Below are 21,910 nucleotides of genomic sequence, written 5' to 3'. Positions count from 1 at the left end.
AGCATGATTTATAATCCTTTAGGTATATATGCAGTAATGGGATCGCTGGGTCAAATGGTATTTCTAGCTCTAGATCCTTGAGGAATCACCACACTGTCTTCCACAATGGTTAAACTAGTTTAAACTCCCCCCAACAGTGTAAAAGCGTTCCTGTTTCTCCACATCCTCTCCAGTACCTGTTGTTTCCTGACTTTTTAATGATTGCCATTCTAACTGTGTGAGATGGTATCTCATTGTAGTTTTAATTTGCATTTTTCTGATGGCCAATAATGATGAGCATTTTTTCATTTGTCTGTTGGCTGCATAAATGTCTTTTTTTGAAAAGTGTCTGTTCACATCCTTTGCTCACTTTTGATGGGGTTGTTTGATTGTTTATTGAAATCTGTTTAACTTCTTTGTAGATTTTAGATATTAGCCCTTTGTCACATGGGTAGATTGAAAAAATTTTCTCCCATTNTAATTTGCATTTTCTGATGGCCAATAATGATGAGCATTTTTTCATTTGTCTGTTGGCTGCATAAATGTCTTTTTTTGAAAAGTGTCTGTTCACATCCTTTGCTCACTTTTGATGGGGTTGTTTGATTGTTTATTGAAATCTGTTTAACTTCTTTGTAGATTTTAGATATTAGCCCTTTGTCACATGGGTAGATTGAAAAAATTTTCTCCCATTCTGTGGGTTGCCTGTTCACTCTGATGGTAGTTTCTTTTGCTGTGCAGAAGCTCTTTAGTTTAATTAGATTCCATTTGTCAATTTTGGCTTTTGTTGCCATTGCTTTTGGTGTTTTAGTCATGAGGTCCTTGTCCATGCCTATATCCTGAATGGTATTGCCTAGGTGTTTTCTAGGGTTTTATGGTTTTAGGTATAACATTTAAGTCTTTAATCCACTTTGAATTAATTTTTGTATAAGGTGTAAGGAAGAGATGTAGTTTCAGCTTTCTACATATAGCTAGCCAGTTTTCCCAGCACCATTTGTTAAATAGAGATCCTTTCCTCATTTCTTGTTTTTGTCAGGCTTGTCAAAGATCAGATGGTTGTAGATGTGTGGTGTTATTTCTGAGGCCTGTGTTCTGTTCCGTTGGTCTATATCTCTGTTTTGATACCAGGTATTGGTCTAATCTCAGTCATGTTATACTTTAAGGACAGAGATAATGTCTCACATACTATAACTTATAAGTTCCTGATCACATCTACCAGTAGATATTTAATAAATATTTATCAAATAATATTAATTTTTGATGCCAGAAAAAAATCATTTCTAAGAGTATTAATTTTATTTAATAATAAAATGATTACAATATGGTTTTAATATTATTTGGTAACTCTATCTCTGGTTTATTGGGCCTGAAAGATGACTTCAATTTTCTGAATACCCACATTAAAATTTAAATATTACTTAAAACCTTTATCATCTTACACTAATCATACTTTGGTCCATTGGAAATTAATAATGCAATGTTTGAAAAATAATTTACAAACTCTACAAAAAGTTCCTACTTTTAAATGTAGAAATTGCTTAGATACAAAAGAATATGGTTCAATGAGAATTCAGAGGAATATTAGGTAAGTTTGGGCTATATATTTTCTTTCTCATCTACACAGAGAAATCAGTAAAGGATCATTTATCAAGGATGCAATTACAGTCAGTTTTGTCGTAAAAAGTAGCTACTTCAGAAGCTCTTAGTAGTAAAGCTGGTGAGTAGCAAAACCTAAAGGCAAGTCAGAAACCATTTAGGATGTCAATGCCAAATATGTCTCTACATCTGAGGGAAAATTTTACAGTTATAACCAGAGCTTCTTAAAAGTTTAACAGCGAGCTGACTCAAACTGAAGAATTTGGGTAAGTTCATATACAAGGACTCCAGAAGAAATACAGAGAAACATTAAAAGAAATGCCATAAGCTGTAAAATCAGCTTCTCCCTGAGTGGTATTGCTTTTCTTTTTTATTTCAGATGAAAAAGCATAATGAGCTCATTTCTTTTCAGGTTTATTTTATATTTGCTAGGGAAAAAGAAAGAGAAAAGAATAGAGCCTAGAGATTCTGAGTACGGATCTAGTTAAAACCCATTTAGAGTTGGAAAACAAGCCTTCAGCATGGAATTTAACTATCACATCTAAGAAACACATGGCGCTCCACTTTACTTGTGGGAAGAGCAACAGACGCCAATGAAATGATAGTTTATCAACAAATCGGACAATTTAGGCGACAAGAGGAGAGATTATGTCTGAATTTCTTTATAACTTCCAAAAGCATTCAGGCTATTTTTACATATTCTGAAACTATATCTGTATAAAGATAAAACATCTCAATGATGTAAAAAGATTACTCAGTCATTGACAAAGACACTCTCTAGAGTAAACTGAATAAGCAAGACCATTTTGGGGTATCTCAGTTCTAGACTTAAAGACAATTTATTTTTTTTCCCAGACAGTTATTTCACTTTCCAGTATTACTTTTATCTTTATTTCTTTTTTAAAAAGAAATGGCTGATAAACTATGATAGCATCTTTCTGAAACCTAAAACTTGGAACAAGGCAACTTCTGCAACTTGAAGCCTGGGACATATAATTATTTGCATGCTTTGTGTAAACTCCCCGCCACCCTACCAGCTTTTCTGGAGGTATCCCTAATTTATACTTTCCAAATAGAATAGAAATTTCTCTTTTGAAGTCAAATTATTATTTATTTATGTCTGTGAGATAGACTGCAATGTGGAATTTTAAGTGTTTTAAATTCTTCCTTATTTTATTTTTTGTGTTAAAGAAAACATTCATTCTCAAGCAATTTCAGTTTCTTCATTGAATTATTTTTTTCTAATATTGTTTGTCAAACAATAACTAATCATTTTCCTCATTCTCTCTGTTCCATCTTCAATCCTCAATAGGCAACAGTCTCACATGATTTCCTAATGTAATGTCCACATATGTTAGTCCTTTAAGTATGTCTTATTAATTAGTAAGTGTGTAGATCAGGAAAAAACAGTTAAGTAATGAGTTAAGAATTACCAATAGATACTTGTTTAAAGAAAACAGTGCTATAAAGTAAAATGAGATATTCACTACTATGAGAATTTAGCCAATTGCAGTTAGAGTGAACAGTCCATGCAAGACAACTTTTCTTCTGACACCAGTTGCAAGTTTGGGGAAGTTCTTAAAACAATCTTCAGGTCTCATAATTTACTAAAATGACCCATAGAACTCACTGAAAGCTGTTATAGTCACATATATGGTTTATTACATGGAAGAGAAAGAAATGTTAAAATTAACCAAGAGACACTATAGGTTAGAGTCTAGGAGGGTATCAAACATGCAGCTACCAGTTGTACTCTCCTTATGGAGTCAGCACAGTTTTACTCTACTGGTATGAATATGTGACAATACACCGGGATTATTGCCAACAAGAGAATCTCATCCAAACCTTGATGTTATAGTTTTTATAGAGATTCCATCGCATAAGCATGATTAGCTGCCCATATGACTGATATTATCCTCTAGTCTCTCAGGAAGTTGGGTTTATACCAGGTGACCCAATCCCTCCCAAATAAAAATCACATTGAACAAATGTAAGTGTAAGGTGAATGAAATCACTGAATTAAAATGTTATTTGAGAAGACAGAAATACAAAGATTTTCAGGGTAGAGGATTAAATGTACAAATATTCTACAGGAAATCTTTTATTATATTTTTGTGTGCTTGAGAGTGTGTTTGAAAGATCTTCAGAAGTAAAAATAAATATGCATGCAGCAGTGGTAGAGAAATACTTTTTAATGGAAGAGGCTAGAAAATGCCCAGGTGTCTTAGAATCTGGTAATGTGGGTATAAATGGGTCACTGATAAGACAGTCATAATTAATAGAGTTACAAGAATTTTGGATATTAAGAATTTTTTTATGGCCATTTGGGTGTCTTGTTAAACTAGCATAGTTCAAACAAAAAGGATCATACAAGCAATTTTATAATGTCTATTAGGCATTTTAATTAAGTTGTCAGTAGCTATTGTTTGCTAGATGATGAATGATGGCCCTGTAATTAAAAAATGGCTTTCACAAAATATTGTAATTTATCTTTCAGAGAGTATTTGAATCCAGACAATCCTCCTCTTGCTACTGTTTCCATTATACCAAGATGTCTTTTAGAGGCAATCATTTTCAGATTGCTTTAATTACATTTTAGGGTAATTTTAATTTGATTAAGATTTATGGAATCTAATTCACCATCTTTCAAAGAAATGAAAGACCCAATAGAGTGGCAATTAAACCCAAAATCAGACAGAAGAGGGAAAGCAATGTGCAAGCAAGGCAGAATCTTTTGTTATTATACCCATACCCATTTGTTAACTTGCAGATCCATTACAAGAAGTTCAAGAAAAGATATTTTGTATTACTATTACTTACAGAAGTATTTTGATCAAAGGCGCATTTGCTGTCTTTTTAATAAGGGAGATGAGAAGTAGAAAAAAGTAAATGTATTTATTTTATAATAAGATAGACGTGTCAAGATGCCATATTATATAAGGAAAAAAATTATATTTAAAAAGTAAAGCTAGATATATCAAGGTTCAGAGAAATAGGAAAGAATTAACAATGTATATTGGGCTCTACTTGCAATTTCTCTTTTCATTAGAAACTAAGCATCCTGGTGCTGGAGCATTCTCTGTGAGATTCAAGCACAGGTGCCTTGAATTAGAAAGTTACATGAAATACCATTTATGAAAAGTCGATTCATTTTTCTTTTAAGCAAAGTTTATATATATATATTTCCCATATATTTTTTCTATATATATTTCATATATATATGTGAAAAAATGATATTATGTCACTATAATAGTCCTCCTAGGTGTTCTAATAAACCTGAATTTCATCTCCATAAGGGGAAAATGTTTTGGTCAACAATTTTAAGATTCAGTTCTGGAAAGAAAATATTGACTTAGAGGAGAGCCTGTATCTCAGTCTGTTTCTAATTTCTGGCTGCAATGATCACATTGCATAAGTGAAAACTATGCAGCCGGAGAGCGTTGCATAGCCCCTGCATGGACAGAGAGTACCCTGGTATACAATCTCTAAATGTGCACCCTAGGGATCATTGTAATAACTACCCTACCTTCACATGTTACAGAGGCAAATATACGCTGAGAATTTGACTTGACAAATCTGCTCACTCAGTTATGGAGTGTTTTAATTTTAATCATCCAAACATTTATAAAGCATCTTTAGAGTTTTTCCCCCATTCCATATTATTACATTTAAATTAAGAAAAATGAGCTGCATAATGGAAACTATTTTGCAATTGCAAAACATAAGAGTACATAAGTTGTATTTAGTTATTTTATTAACAGAAGATGAAAATATTTTCTTTGGAGATGCGATCATAATAGAGGGCAAATTATTTACCTCTATTTTTTATACCAAGATGAGCCAAATCACATTTAGTAGAACATGACTACAAAGGAAAAGCTATGATCAAATAACTTGGGAAATGCTGTACTCTATTTCCTCCAAGTAATATGCAAATTCATATGCACATTAAACCTGTATTTATAAAGACATCTGTTGAACTTTTCATAATCCAGTTTTTCTATGTGTCTTCAACTACAAGTCTCTGTTTTTAACTCTGTGTTCACAATCTGTGTTGAATATGTTTCCCATGCTCAAAACACATAATTTGAGAATGTTATTTCACCATTTATCAAATAAACTGTATAACTGACATAATTTTGTTCACTTGTTTGGATGTGTGCCCCTTTCTTGACTCTACATCCAATCACATGAAATAACATAAATGAAAAATTGTTTTCACAGTAATATTTAAGATGGTATACATAAATATAAATTTATAAAATATAGGACATATATATACACACATGTACAGCATTTGCATACATCTGTATATATTTATTATAACTACTACAATCATTAATTAACTACTATTGTTATTCTAATTTATATTTTTATTCATCTGTCGGGAAACAGTTTCAAATGCCATCAATGATTTATTCACTTTTGTTATTTTTAATGTATGTCATTTCAAACAAGGTACCATGTTGGTAACATTGTACAGTGATTCTTCTTCTTCTTTTTTTTTTTTTTGAGATGGAGTCTTGCTCTTTTGCCCCGGCTGAGTAGCCGGGACTACGGGGCCCGCCACCTCGTCCGGCTAGTTTTTTTTTTTTTTTTTTTTTTTTAGTAGAGACGGGGTTTCACCATGTTAGCCAGGATGGTCTCGATCTCCTGACCTCGTGATCCACCCGCCTCGGCCTCCCAAAGTGCTGGGATTACAGGCTTGAGCGACCGCGCCCGGCATTGTACAGTGATTCTTGACAAATTCCTCTTAAGTTAAATAAACTAAATCATCGATGTGTATAAATGTGTTCCTTGATTAGGCTTTTCTTAGAATTTGAGTGCTGCTTTTTAATTGGTTTTAAAATAGTCTTGCTGTGTTTTAAGCCTCTCTGGTGGACTATAATTTTAAAGTTTTTACAAATAGCAAGTGTTAGTCATTTTCTCATATCATCATGGAAAAAAAACATGATCTTCTTTCTATATCTACAACTTTCCTATATCCAAAGCAAATGTGAAAATTCCAAAGCATGTTATGCAGAAATACTAATGCTATTTTTATAATAAACATGTGATACATGTTAAACTTAAGTATTTACAATTAAAAATATATTAATATATTATTTAAATATTAAAATCTTAATATTAATATATTAAATAATATTAATACTATTATTTAAATCTTAAATAATAAACATGTGATATAACCTCCCAAATGTTAGCCATTATACCATTATGGAAATTCATATATTGCATTTTGATTTTTTCCAAAATGATTACTTGATACTGTATTTTCAAAATGAAAAATATTTTATTTGAGGACAAGATAAAGACCTTTCTTTTTTTCTTGGATAAATATATGCTGACACGTGTATCACTGAGTTAAATCAGAGAAGCAGAACCACTGTAAGTAATAGGATAAGAGATTTATTATAGGCATTCAATTTTATTAAATTGTGGGAAGACCCAGGGAAATAAAAATTTGAAAGGGGAGTTGCATGATAAGAAGCATGACCAACCAGTTGACTGAGAAAGGAAACATGGCCAGCAACCAAAGTGGAACTACGAAAGGGAGTCCTTTAGGCTACAGTTATCCATCTGATGATGTGTCTAGGTCTACTGCTGGTGAATTAGAAAGGCTGTTGGGGAAAAGAGCTGGGCATAAAGGGAGTTTACGAGAGTGATCACAACATACAACTACTCGTATTTCTGCTTCCGTTGGTCACAACATCTGTGACAACATTCTCAGAGCAATGATTTCCCTTGAATTTTACCTTACAAATCTCATAGAAAAGTCTCTGTTTAGCCAACTCTAAACCAGAACCACTATTATAAAGGGTTTCTGGGAAACATTATTCCTGGCTTAATCTGGCTAATACAAGAAATATCATACTCAGTAAGCAGTCATTCTTAAATACCTAAATTATGTCTACTCTAATTGTAGATATGTCTTCTTAAAAATATTATGTCGTAATGACATACTACATAGGGACAATCATAGCCAACTCACATAGTCACGAGATGTATAAATGTGGGCAAGTGCCTTGCCTCTCTATGCCTCAGATGCACAAAGAGGATGAGAAGAATAAAAATACCACACACATCAAAAAAAATTGTGAGGAAATTTTTAAATGATATTACCTATAAAGCACCTAGGAGAGTAAGTTCTAAAGACCTTTTTATTCTGTGCTTAACACGATGAGAGGCATTGGTGATGACGTAAAGAAAAAGAGAGGGCATTTATTCTTTAAAAAAGTGTTCCACTGTCATTTTCATTATCATAGAACCAAGGAAGTATTTTGATCCAAGTAACTAGGCTGATTGGTTGTTTTGGTATCATTTAGACTTTATTTTTTTCATCATCCACCAACACATAGTAAAATAAGTGTAATGGGTTTCAATTTTAAAATGTGAAACAGAATAGACACATCTATATTAGATATTTAAGAATAGAAAGAAAAAAGGAAAAAATATATTAAGGAGCAGGATAAATGGTAAGAAAATAATCATTGAATGAATTTTTTCTTTTAATGGGTGGATGGGGGGGATGTGTCTGTGTGTTGTGTATATAAGAGAAAGAGAGACAGAGAGAGAGGCATGAGGTTTTCCCAGCAGCAGAACCTTGTTCACAAACTTATATATATGAGATTTCTGTGGAAGCTGCTCCATGGGAATAGGAGTGAAGAACAGAGGATAGTAAAACAGAGAAGAAAAGTTAGCGTTAAGAGTGCATTTAGGGTCAAAACAACCAGGCCAGGGATTTTCTGAAGAGCACATAGAATGACCCTGAGTACTATCCACATAAGGACAGACAGGGAGAAGCCTGTTTTACATGGCCTTTTGCTACCACTGGTTGAGGGCTATCCCCAGGAAATTAACTCACTTCCTTCCAAGAGGCCTCCTATTAGTATTCACTGCGTGGGAGAAATCCCCAGACAAAGAGTGAAAGCTGAAAGAACGTGCTCGTGTCAAATGTTTATAGAAGGAAGCGAATAAAAGTCCACACATGAATATGTGCTGTGCATGAGGCTAGAATCAAAGGTGAGGCCAAGCAGATGTGAAGCAGGACAGCAGAGGTATCAGATAGGATCCATCTCCTGCACTGCTGAGGTCTATTCATGCCTTACACTAAGGCCACTCCACCACTGAGTTTTCAAAGTGGTGATCAGAGATCATTTCATCTCTCGATTGAATACATCCAGGTTAATACAACAAACTACAATCCTCAGCAACAGCTAAATCTCATGAAAAACTGTACGAAAAGAAAAGGTGATGATTTAGCAATTTAATATGGGATTTAAAATTTATCCTTGTGGTTTTAACAGATATACTATTATCCTTTACCCTGTTACATGATGTACTCTATTACCCTTTATCCCTCAATTTTTTCAGCTAAGGTAACCCTATTTTTACATATGTTTTAAAAGATATTACTAAGTATATATTAGTGATAAATAGGAGAATTGTTCTTCAAAAGTTGAAATGTAGCCTGTTTATACTGTAGTTCCCCCTTACCTGTGATTTTACTGTGATTTCAGTTACAGTAGTCAATAGCCGTCTGAAAATACTAAACAGAAAATTATAGAAATGAACAATTCATGTTTTAAATTGCATGCCATTCTGAGTAGCATGATAAAATCTTGCATCATTCTGCCCTATCCTGCCCACGGCATGAATCTCCCTTTGTCCAGTGTATCCATACTGTGTATGGTACCTGCCTTTTAGTTGTCATCATCCTCTGCTCCTGACATTCAATCATCAACAATGTCATGGCTGGATAATCCAGAATCACCCAAGCAGATGATTCTCCTTTGGATGCATTGCCAGAAATGAATAGTAACCTAATGCTATGTCACAATGCCTATGTCATTCACCTTACTTCATCTCATCAAGAAGACATTTTATCACTTCACATCATCTCAAGAAGGAAAAGGGTGAGTACCAGTACAATAACATATTTTGAGAGAGGCCACATTTATATAACTTTAAGTATAATATACTTTTATAACTCTTCTGATTATTAGTTATTGTTGTTAATCTCTTATTATGTCTAATTTATAAATTTAACTTTATCATAGGTATGTGTGTATAGAAAAATACATAATATATAGGTATTATTCATGTTTTCAGTCATCTATTGGGGGTCCTAGAACATACCCCCCTTTAGATAAGGTAGGGTTACTATGTCTTTTCTAAATTTGCATACATATTCCCAATTGTCACTATCTCCGTTTTTTTTTTTTTTTTTTTCTTTTTTTTTTTTTTTGAGACGGAGTCTCGCTCTGTCGCCCAGGCTGGAGTGCAGTGGCCAGATCTCAGCTCACTGCAAGCTCGGCCTCCCAGGTTTACGCCATTCTCCTGCCTCAGCCTCCCGAGTAGCTGGGACTACAGGTGCCCGCCACCTCGCCCGGCTAGTTTTTTGTATTTTTTAGTAGAGACGGGGTTTCACCGTGTTAGCCAGGATGGTCTCGATCTCCTGACCTCGTGATCCGCCCGTCTCGGCCTCCCAAAGTGCTGGGAACTATCTCCTGTTTTAATGTAATTGAGTAAAAATGTATTCTCTTCAATATGTTTTCTTCAGAAAACCAGATGGCATAGAAGTCACCAGAGGGGAAATACACACATATACCACTACCCTTACACAGAAACTGATATTCTTTATTTTCTCTTTTTCTGTCCAGTTCTCTCTCATCAAACACACACACACACATACACACACACACACAAAGTTTAACATACAAAAACTTAGTAAAACACAAAACCATTTTGTAACTGCCAAATAGTATCCCCACTCAAGTCCTCATCCCTGAATTTCAGACTTAAATATACAATATAAACACAGCATGTCAATTTAACTTCTAATAATTATGTCAAAGAGCACATGTCAAAAGCAGAAACCCTGATACCCTTCCTTCCCTTCCTTCTGCCATTCTACTCAAACATTTTCCTGTAGCATAACTTGATTCCTGTCATGAATATGACAGGTTTATTCCTTCCTCAGAGTTGCTGTATTTATTATGCAACACCTACAGCACTTAGAGAACGTCCTCCTCCAGACTTTTACACTGCCTTCCCCTATCTTGACTTTCTGCCCAAATGCGTTTCCTAATCTACCTCTTTCCATTCCAGTTGCTCTTGAAGTCAGTATCCTATGTAACTGTTTTCAAAGCAATTAACAATTTTTGACATTATATAGTATATATTAATTTATTTTTGTATCTCTCAATCTTTATTATATAACTACTGTTATATAAATAGGTTTTTCTATTTGATGTATGCTCCAAAGTATCCCTCTTTCTTTCTCTCTCACACACATACACATACACAAACAGACACTCAATGAATGAATGCATGAATGGAAGCCAAGAGGTGTTTTACACAAATTCCAAAAGAATTCTATTCAAATCCATATTTGGTATCATCTTCATTCTTGGAATTATTAAAAACTAAGTAAGAGACTGATGTTGGCACTTGAAAAGAAAAATAAAACTGGTGTGATAAATATTGCATTTAGACTCAGAAAATTTCTATGACACCTATTTGAGAGCAATTGAGATTTTCTTTCATCAGCTAATGGTATATTGTTTGACATGTTCTGATTAATGAAACAGTAAACATTTTGTACATTAATTACAATATAAGGCACATTTTATGCAGCAGCCAAATTAACTTAGATACACCATGAAGCAGTTTAATTTTGGTAGGGAAGATGAAACATTAATGATATTAACTAAAACCATCCTTGTAAATGGATTTTTTTTTTTTTTTTTTTTTTTTTTTTTTTTTTTTTTTTTTTTTTTTTAAGATGGAGTCTTGATCTGTCACCAGGCTGGAGTGCAGTGGTGTGATCTTGGCTCACTGAAATCTCTGCCTCCCGGGTTCAAGCAATTCCCCTGCCTCAGCCTCCTGAGTAGCTGGGATTACAGGTGTGCACCACCACGCCAGGCTAACTATTGGATTAATTCTTAAGAAAATTTTGTAGCTGTCAGACATAATATTTTGAAAATCAGTTGTATTTTAACTTGATGACAATTGTCATAAAGCCATTGATTTTTAAGAATTGGTTTACAAAAGAGACAGTCCTCATGTTTCATATACAATAATGTGACGTGAAAATGAAATGAATATTCATACATAACTTAAAATGGCATAAGTTCCTTCAGGGTACAAATTGCCATAGTCATACTTCTTTTGTTTTTTAAGAGAGGGGGTCTCAATCTGTTGCTACACCTAGAGTGCAGTGGCTCAATCATAGGTTAGTACAGCCTCAAACTTCAGGGTTCAAGGGATCCTCCCACCTCAGTCTTCCAAGTAGCTGGGAATACAGGGGTATGCCACCGTGCTGGATAATTTTTAAATTTTTTGCAGCGATGAGGTCTCACTATGTTGCCAAAGTTAGTTTCAATTCCTGGCTTCAAGTGATCCTCTGGTCTTGGCCTCTCAAAGTGCTGGATTACAGGTATGACCCACTCTACCCAGCCATAACATATTTTTTGAGTTCTAGAATTTCTTATTGCCTATCTCACAGTCCTCCAATCATTCCTCTTTTCTCTTAACTAGTTTTATTTATTCCAATAGCTTTAGAGGGAAAAAAATGGCTTCGATTACATGGATAAATTGTATAGCTGTGCCTGGCACAGTGGCTCTCACCTGTAATCCCAAACTTGGGGAGGCCAGAGGCAGGCGGATCATGAGGTCAGGAGTTAGAGGCCAGCCAGTTCGAGACCAGCCTGGCCAACATGGTGAAACACCATCTCTAGTAAAAATACAAAAAATTAGCCAGGTATGGAGGCACTCGCCTGTAATCCCAGCTATTTGGGAGACTGAGGCAGGAGAATTGCTTGAACCTGGGAGGCTGAGGTTGCAGTGAACCAAGATTATGCCGCTGAACTCCAGACTGGGCAAGACAGCAAGACTCATCTGAGGTGGAAAAAAAATTGTATAGTGGTGAAGTCTAGGATTCTAGTGCACCCATTAAGGAAGCAGTGTACCTTGTATTCAATAAGTAGCTTTCCGTGCCTCACCCCTCTGCCACCTTTCTCCCTTCTGTGACTCCAGTGTCTACTGTACTACTCTGTATGCCTTTGCATATCCACAGCTTAGCTCCCACTTATAAGTAAGAACCTACACTATCTACTTTTCATTTCTGTGTTACTTCACTTAGAATACTGTTCTCCAGTTCCATCCAAGTGGCTGCAAAAGAAATTTCATTTTTTTATGGCTGAGTAATATTTCATAGTATTTATGTGCCTCATTTTCTTTATACTCTTATTGGTTGATGGGCACTTAAGGTGATTCCATATTATTGAAATTGTGAATAGTGCTGAGACAAACAGACACATGCAGGTGTGTTTTTGATAGAGTGACTTCTTTCCCTTTGGGTAGATACCCGGTTGTTGTATGGCTCGGTTGAATGGTAGATCTACTGCTAGCTCTTCGAGAAATCTCCATACTGTTTTATATAGAGAAGTCTCCGTACTGTTTTCCATAGAGGTTGTACTAATTTACATTCGCACCCACATCCATGGCAATATCTATTATTTTTTGACTTTTTAATAATGGTCATTCTCTCTGGGATAAGGTGGTATCTCATGGTGGTTTTAATTTTCACTTCTCTTATCATTAGTGATCCTGAGCATTTTTTTTTTTTTTTTGCCACTTGTCTATCTTTGAGAAATGTCTATGCATGTCATTTGCCCATCTTTTGATAGGATTATTATTATTATTATTTTCTTGCTGATCTTAGTTCCTTGTAGATTCTGGTTACTAAGTCCTATGTTGTATGCATAATTTGCAAATATTTTCTCCCATTCTGTAGGTTATCTGTTTAATGATTATTTCTTTTGTTGTGCAGAAGTTTTTTAGTGTAATTGGATTTCATTTATTTATTTTCGTTTGTGTTCCATTTGCTTTTGGAGTTTTAGTCATAAATTCTTTGGCAAGACCAATGTCCGAAAGAGTTTTTCCTAGGTTTTCTTCTAGAATTTTTATAGTTTCAGATCTTAGAGTTATGTCTTGAATTCATCTTGAATTAATTTATGTATATCTTGAGAAAGAGGGATCTTTTCATTCTTTTACACGTGGCTTAGCAATTACCCCAACACCATTTGTTGTAAAGGCAGTGATTTCCCCAATTTATGTTTTTGTATGCTTTGTCAAAATTCAGTTGGTTGTATGTATTTGGCTTTATTTCTGAGTCATTTTTTCTGTTCCATTGGTCTGTGTATCTTATACTGCAAGGCTATGGTAACCAAAACAGCATTATACTGGTGTAAGACACATAGATTGATTTACATTTTCTAGAGCTTTGTATAGCTGGAATCATTCAATATTTATTTTTTATGTGATTTCTTTCACCCAGAATAATTACCTTGAGATTTATGTATATGGTTTTGTGTATTGATACTTCATTCATTTTTATCGCTAAATAACACTTCATTGTTTGTTTCCTACATTGCTCAGCACAGTTAATATGATAAAATAGATTGTGCCTTCCCCAGATCTGCACAATATTACTTTCTATAATGTTGGAAATGTTCTATATATGCACTATTCAATAGGGTAATCATTAGCCACATATGGCTAATGACACTTGAATTGTGTTAGGGCAACTGAGGGACTGAATTTTAATTCGATTTCCTTTTTAATTAGTGTGGTTTAAATTTAAATAGCCACAAATGCTATTGGCTGCCACATTGCATAGTGCATGTTATGCTGTGCAATGTTTCTCAAATGTACTTGATATATGTGTGCTTATGTGTGTTTAATGTGATTATTTATCCAAAAGAAAAATAAGGAAAGACAATAGCAAATCACATATTGAGGCTAATTACTTTTAGGAACACATTAATTAATTGCCTTTAGGACAGACTGATTGTCATCTGAGTACAGCATGACTTAATAATTTTTATCTAATGATTTGTTTAACCTTTATACAATTTGATTTATTTTTGTCAATTATACACCTTAACTTTCTTGGTATTATTCTTGGTGTATATTCTTTACTTCCTTAATGGTCTCAGTATTCTGTTCCTTTGCCATCCTTTAATTGCCTTTCCTCTTAACTCTCTCTGTGTTTTCTGCATACTTTGTGGAGATGCTTTTCCTTTTGCTTCCTCCTTAAATGTTTGAAGCTCTCATTATTTGCTTTTGCTGATTATCTTTTAAATACTCCCCCACCTTGAGCTATTATCTCAATTTTAATGGCTTAAATTATAAAGTATGTTTTCTGGATACCCAATATACACTTTTCATACTTATTTATTTTATTTTATTTATTTATTTATTTATTTTTGAGACAGAGTCTCGCTCTGTTGACAGGCTGGAATGCAGTGGCATGATCTTGGCCCACTGCAACCTCTGCCTCCCAGGTTCAAGCAATTCTCCTGCCTCAGCCTCCCAAGTAGCTGGGACTAAAAGAGCGTGCCACCATGCCCAGCTAATTTTTGTATTTTTAGTAGAGACAGGGCTTCACCATGTAGGTGAGAATGGTCTCAATCTCTTGACCTGATGACCCACCTGCCTTGGCCTCCCAAAGTGCTGGGTATTTCTTTTCATATCTCCAGTGTCCCTCAATTTCTTCTCTTTTGGGAGGGTGTCCCTATGGACATTGCCCTTTGCTCTTCATCACCTAGCTAACATGGTGTTGCTAACCCTGCCTATTACATGAATGCTGAAACTGATCTATACTTGCTTATTACTGTTCTCTCTTAGAAAGCAGAGTTTGAAGGCTGTGTTTTCTCTTCTCTAGCTTCAGCTAGATTAGCACAATTAGAAACTGCTTTCTGTGATTTAGGCTTCAGAAGGTTAACAGTTTTCTGTTTTCCAGATTAAATTCCTGTATTCAATTTAGTTTGCAATTTATTAAGCTACAATCTAGGATATGTAACCATAGATACACCTATTGCTTAATGACTCACACAGTTTTTATAATCTAGTTGATATTTTGTGCTATTTTCTCCTTTTGCTTATGATTTTTGGTAACCTTTTGACTTCTAGCATTTTGTTTTTTTCTAGAACTTGTTTACATTATTATGTAATCTCTATATCATTCATTAGCTCTCAAACCATCAAACAGCCATAAGAAAAGCATGAAGCAAATTTCTTTAAATAGCATTGTATCAGTATGAATCAATTTTTGCTGCATATTTATAAATTACAACATGCTTTGTTTCTTCTCCCTCAAAGTGTTAAAGATGAAACTCTAATTTGCAATGTTTGGTTAAATGCCAGTTGATCACATTTGGTTTATTTCCATATGATCATGATATGGGGAATGTTTCTTTAGTTAGGAATGCAGCACAATCAGGTAAGTAGTATGTGTATTATGAAGATCTGCTTCTTTTTTTTATTCCCCTTATATCCTATATATTTTTAAAATGTCCTATTTCAGTGTTATATGTGATTTTATCATATTTTATATTATTTTCCAAGACCTACTTAAAGAAAAAATTAGTGACAGTACATACCACTGATTTGTTGAGATAACAATTTTTGTTTTAGCCTGCTGTTCCTTATAATAGTTGCTATATTTTGGGCCTTGTCTTGATAAGTGGGTGATCAGTCTCATCTAATATCTTCAGTTTATCTTTAAATGTGATCATTATGTGTACTTAGAGATTATACATTAAATAGATTTATTTATATTTTATTTTAACCCTCTGAACTTATTCAGTGAAAAAGTTAGTATAAATACATGAATGCTGTCAACTTTACATAATAAAATAGAAAGACTAAGAGATTTTTTAAAATACAACTTAGTTTATTATTCCACATTTTAAAGAACACTTGAAACTTTCTAAAAAGAATTTTTTTTATTATTTAGAATATTTGCTTTGCCCTCATTTTTGTACTAAAACTAAAGATGTACTGTTACTTTTTTCTCTGTAAATTTCAAACAATACCCAAGGAACTCTTCACAGATATTGACAAATAATCTTTTTTTTTTTTTTTTTTAAAATAATAAGGTCCCTTGAAACTGTATAGAAAATTTCTAGTATTAATTTGTAATATCCCACTGACATACATTTTTATATAAAACGTGAGCAGAAATTTGCACAGAAAATCAATAGACTATTTGGAAATGAATTTGCACCTGTGAGAAATGTGGAAAAAATAGCTACAAATCCACTGCATCTCCTGTATTACCATGGATTTTTACCAAGTGCATTTTAGCTCACCTTATGCTCTGGTACCAACACTAACATGCAATTTAGAGTTTATGTTCTATCCCAAGTGGTTGATTAGAGCTTATTACAAGAGGTCTGAAATGGTCATTACACCTGGGCTCCTAGCTACACAATCTGCACTCTGGCTTGTCTAGAGTGTTGGCTGATAGATAAAGTGTCCTAAAATGTTAGTTCCATCTAAATTATTTCTTTTTCAATCCTCCAATGCTCATTTTATTCACTGGCTTTGTTTCCCAATCTGCTGCATAACCACTGTCTAAATCCTTGGTTGAAAATGCCAGCCCACTTTTCCCCTAACCAGCTCCTGAACTGCCATTCAGAAACAAGCCTGGACCCCCTACTTTCCCTTACCCGGCCTTGTTGCGGGAAATCAGGATCCCGGAACTGAGGGACCGGCTGAAGCTGCGGCAGAAGAACATAAATTGTGAATATTTCATGGACATTTATTAGTTCCCCAAATTAATACTTTTATAATTTCTTACACCTGTCTTTACTGTAATCTCTGAACATAAATTGTGAAGATTTCATGGACACTTATCACTTCCTCAGTGAATATCCTTGTGATTTCCTATACCTGTCTTTACTTTAATCTCTTAATCCCATCATCTTCTTTGTAAACTGAGGAGGAGGAATGTCGCCTCAGGACCCTGTGATGATTGTGTCAACTGCACAAATTGTTTGTAGAGCATGTGTTTGAATATGAAACCTGGGCATCTTTAAAAAAGAACAGGATAACAGCGATGTTCAGGGAACAAGAGAGGTAACTTTGAACTGGCCCCCCGTGAGCCGGACGGAAACAGAGCTATATTCCTCTCAGAGAATATCTGAATATCGCTGAATTCTTTTTCTCAGCAAGGAACATCCCTGAGAAAGAGAATGTGCCCCGAAGGTAGGCCTATAGAGGGCCCCCTTTTAAGGTGTCCCGTCTTTTATGGTCGAAGCCGGTGGGATGAAATAAGCCCTCGTCTCCTATAGTGCTCCCAGGCTTACTAGGATGGGAAAATTTCCACCTAATAAATTGTGGTCAGACAGATTACCTGCTCTCAAACCCTGTTTCCTGATAAGATGTTATCAAAGACAATGTGTGCGGGAAACTGCATTAGCAATTTTAATTTCTCTTTATCCGGTGGTCCTGTGACCTTGCCCTGCCTCCATTTGCTTTGTGATATTGTATTACCTTGAGAAGCATGTGATCTCTGTGACCCACACCCTATCCGTGCACTCCCTCCCCTTTTGAAAATCGCGAATGAAAACTTGCTGGTTTTAGGGCTCGGGGAACATCACGGATCCTGCCAACAAGTAATGTCTCCCGCGGACACCCAGCTTTAAATTTCTCTCTCTTGTGCTCTTTCCCTTTATTTCTCAACCCAGCCGAGACACTTAAGAAATAGAAAAGAACCCACGTTAAACACCAGGAGCGGGTTTTCCCAATAGGGCCTAAGCCTTGAACTCTGAAGGCAGAGGTCTGTTCTAATGATTTATGGATGTCTTGGAGTACTGCCAGGGTGTGGATGACTCTTTTTCTCTGAATGCTACTGCCTTAGCTAAAAATGCCTAATTCAGGCACAAGGTACATTATACAATGGAGATGAAAATTCATGAAAAAGAAGATACATGACATTGAGATAATGAGAAGTGTCTGACAACACTGAGCAATAATTGGGTGAGAACAACCCAGCCCTTTCTCTTTGCACTTTCTCTTCACATAATTGCTATTCTCCTTAGACTTCTGTCCCTCTAACATTTTACTTAAGTTTTATATTATTTTGTCTTTCAAACACTCTGGTGAGAGAAAATTTTCTACCTTAATCTTTGTTTAATTTTCTTAACAACAGGCGAAGCACAATTTTGATTTAATTAGTCAGGTTTTTGAAGACTTTGTCATCTTTGAGAATGTTTTAGGGTTTGGTTCCCTCCAGGGAGCATGTGCCTTGAAGATTATTTTTTCTTATTAATAATTTATTTTAAGGGATATTTACATAGTTTTCTGAAATCACTGACTTCCCAATTGATGTTATGCTGGGTTTGCATGAACTAAAATCACTCTGGCATATAGTCAAGGGACCATTTACAGCAAGGTCACCAGCTTCCATTCAGTTATTAAACAAATGTGTTGAAGAAGATCACATGGCAGGTATTGTTCTAGCTAAAACATACTTTCCCTAGTAGTGTAGGGAGTCACACTAGTTTCCTGTAGTGTAATGGAGCTTACACTACAGAGAGAGGCTGATAATTTAAGAATAAATATGCAATATAATGTAAGTAATGTTCAGAAACTGGATAAAATATAGAGAAAAGAGTGCATAAAGGTTCTATTTAGATAACATAATCATAGTTATTTAAGCAGAGACATAAAATAATAGTGACTGGCACTATTTTAAACTGAGCAAAGTACATTCAGGAAAAATGAGATTGGAGGAATAGGAAGGAACAGATCCTATTCGGTCTTGTAGACTAAATCAGAGATGTAGAGTTTGATCTAAATGAAGTTGGCTGCAGTGTTAGTGAAACAGAAAATACGAAAAGAGAAACAAGTTTTCCTGTACTAGATTGACTCACTCCAAGACCCAGGGAAGGGCAGGGCTCTGTCAAGGCTTTCATAGCATTATCTGCAGAGCCCAGGGCCCAGAAGAGATGGGCTCCAGAGTCTCTCCCTCCCATCCCAGAGCAAGGTTGGGAAAAACAAGTTTTTCTCTTTCAGCTTCTCCCTTCCCCCCTTACGATTCTCACAATTATATTGGCAAGTTTTGTAAGTTCCTGTTTTTCCCTTCTGTGTAGCACAGCAAAGGTCACAAGATATGCCTGAGTTGCAACAACTGGCTTGAGTTGTAAAACTTGTCACTGTTTGATAAATTGCCTTTGTTCTACTTCTGTAAGCTTGCTTACCGACCTGCCTTACAGGTTTCGCAGCACTAACTGACCAATTCCCTTTGGTTGCATGTATAAAAGTCAGGCCCTGTCTTTGCTCAGAGCTCAGGCTTTGGATGTTAATCTGCTGGGTCGGTGGCCACCTAAATAAAATCCTCCTGTTCCACCCATTGGTCTCTCCTGTCCCTTAATTCCTGCAACATTAGAATAATAAAACCACTATTGTAACTGACTTTTATCATAAGAGCATCCATGGGTCTCCTTCTTCGTATCTAGTTGATGATGTATAGATCTTCATTTTTGTTAAACCAATATTAGTTTAAAGATGGTTCCACCACACATGCATACATTAAATTAATAAATGTAGAGAAAGTAGACAAAATTATTGAAGCATACATTCACTGTATAAACAGCAATAACTTTAAAAGGGTGTCCTCTCTGCAGACTATATTTTTCTGATAGATTGAAATGGTGAAGTCATTTCTTTGATCCTTTCATCTGTGTGAGGAACAATACATTTATTTTCTGAGCACAGAATTGAACTTTGCCTAATATACAGTGTGTATTCAGTAGCAAATTCACTATTTTAAAATAGAAAACCCAGGGTGCAAATGATAACATATGTAGATTTTACTCTGAAGGACTTTGTGCTACAGTAAGTGGCATAAAACCTATAAAAGCAGTTGCTCCATATGGCATGGCATAAACTGATGAGTGCTATAAGAAAAGACCAGATAATAAAGGACAAAAAATCTAGCTGAAAAAATAACATTGAGACCTTCCAGTCAAGATGATCTGAAAAATTTTCAGTGAAGAGCTGTCATCTGTGTTAGAGATTATAGAAATGAGTATCATAATAATAGGAAGTAATCCATGTAAATGAAGAATCCAAGTTATGGCAGTGTAGTAGTTAATATTATCAGGAAAATGAGGGGAGATATTCAGCTAGGTAAGACAAGAAGCAAGAACAAGTTAAAAAAGTATGTTGTAATCAGAAGAACACTGAATACCAGGAAAACATGTTTGTAATTCACAGATATTGAAAGGTTGTAAGTCTGGAATTTTAGTAGCTGTTACCAGTGTACAATAAAAGTAAATTTGGCAGTAATAGTAAATTCTTGCAGTGGTTCACAGAAAAACTGTTGTTGGAGTTCTGACTTGGAAAAGTACCACAGTACCATGAATTCAGAGGAAAGAAGAGTTCCAATGATATATTGCAAATAAATTCCATATAATTTGGTAATAAATTAGATTAGAATAATGAGAAAAGAGACAATCAAGACTTTACCCTATAATCAAGCAGAATGAGGATGGTGATATACTTAAACAAAAAAGATGGAATTGGAGAAAATGTAATTGGAAGGAAGTATAAATGTGTTGATTTTGATTTTGCTAATGTTCACTCTAAGATATAATGGAATGGCAGTCATCTAATTCGAACAAATTAAGAAATTTTCAATTTAACAATAGACCCTTACCTCACACCATATAAAATATAGTGTTTAAAAGGGTCATAGATCTAAATAAAACATCTCAAAACATAAAACTTTTAGATAAATTATAGGAGCAAATTTTCATTTTCATTTTATTTTTGTGAAAGCTTAGGGACTTCCCATGATTTTTTCTGAGAATATATTATGCCTTGGGCATGTGTAGCTTTTTGCATTCTTCAGTACTCCCTGGAATTTTTAAATTACTCAGTATACATAATATTTTGAATGCCCTAATTTCCCAAATAAACACTCTCCCTAGCTTTTTCCCCAAAGCCATAGGCCATTTTATGTCTCAGGCCTATCCCACTGCACATTTTTCATTTGCCTTACATTTTACAGCAATGCCCACTGCTTCTCTGACCTGAGTTCTAAGACAGGCAAAACAAAGACAATCACCTTGTGTCAATCCTTCAGGCAGTCCTCTGGAGAAGTTTGAATAGACACACATAATGATTGTAAATGAGATCTTCTCTGTTCTCTCCAGAACTTGGAATAATAGTCCTGTGTTGAGAACACAGGCTGTCATCTTCAAGAATGTCATGATGCAGGGAGGGAGTAAGGAAAGGGCAAGCAAAAATGGCCCAAAGTTTTCCTACCACTTTTTTAGTTGTCTTTTTATTTATTGTTCACTTGATGGCTGTAAACCTTTGCCTATTTCCAGAGTCCTGACAAATTGGTTCTGGTAGTTTCTGTGCATTTTTGATGTGTCCCTGAAAGGTTGGAAGTTTGGAGCTACCCACACTATCTTTTTCTAAGCTATATTCTTTTGAGGAAAATTTTCTTTGGATCTAATATTTAGTATTAGGT

The sequence above is a fragment of the Rhinopithecus bieti genome, unplaced genomic scaffold (genome assembly GCF_001698545.2).
Source record: "Rhinopithecus bieti isolate Rb0 unplaced genomic scaffold, ASM169854v2 scaffold_61957, whole genome shotgun sequence".
Classification (NCBI taxonomy): Eukaryota; Metazoa; Chordata; class Mammalia; order Primates; family Cercopithecidae; genus Rhinopithecus; species Rhinopithecus bieti.
Note: the sequence above shows the minus strand (reverse complement) of the source record.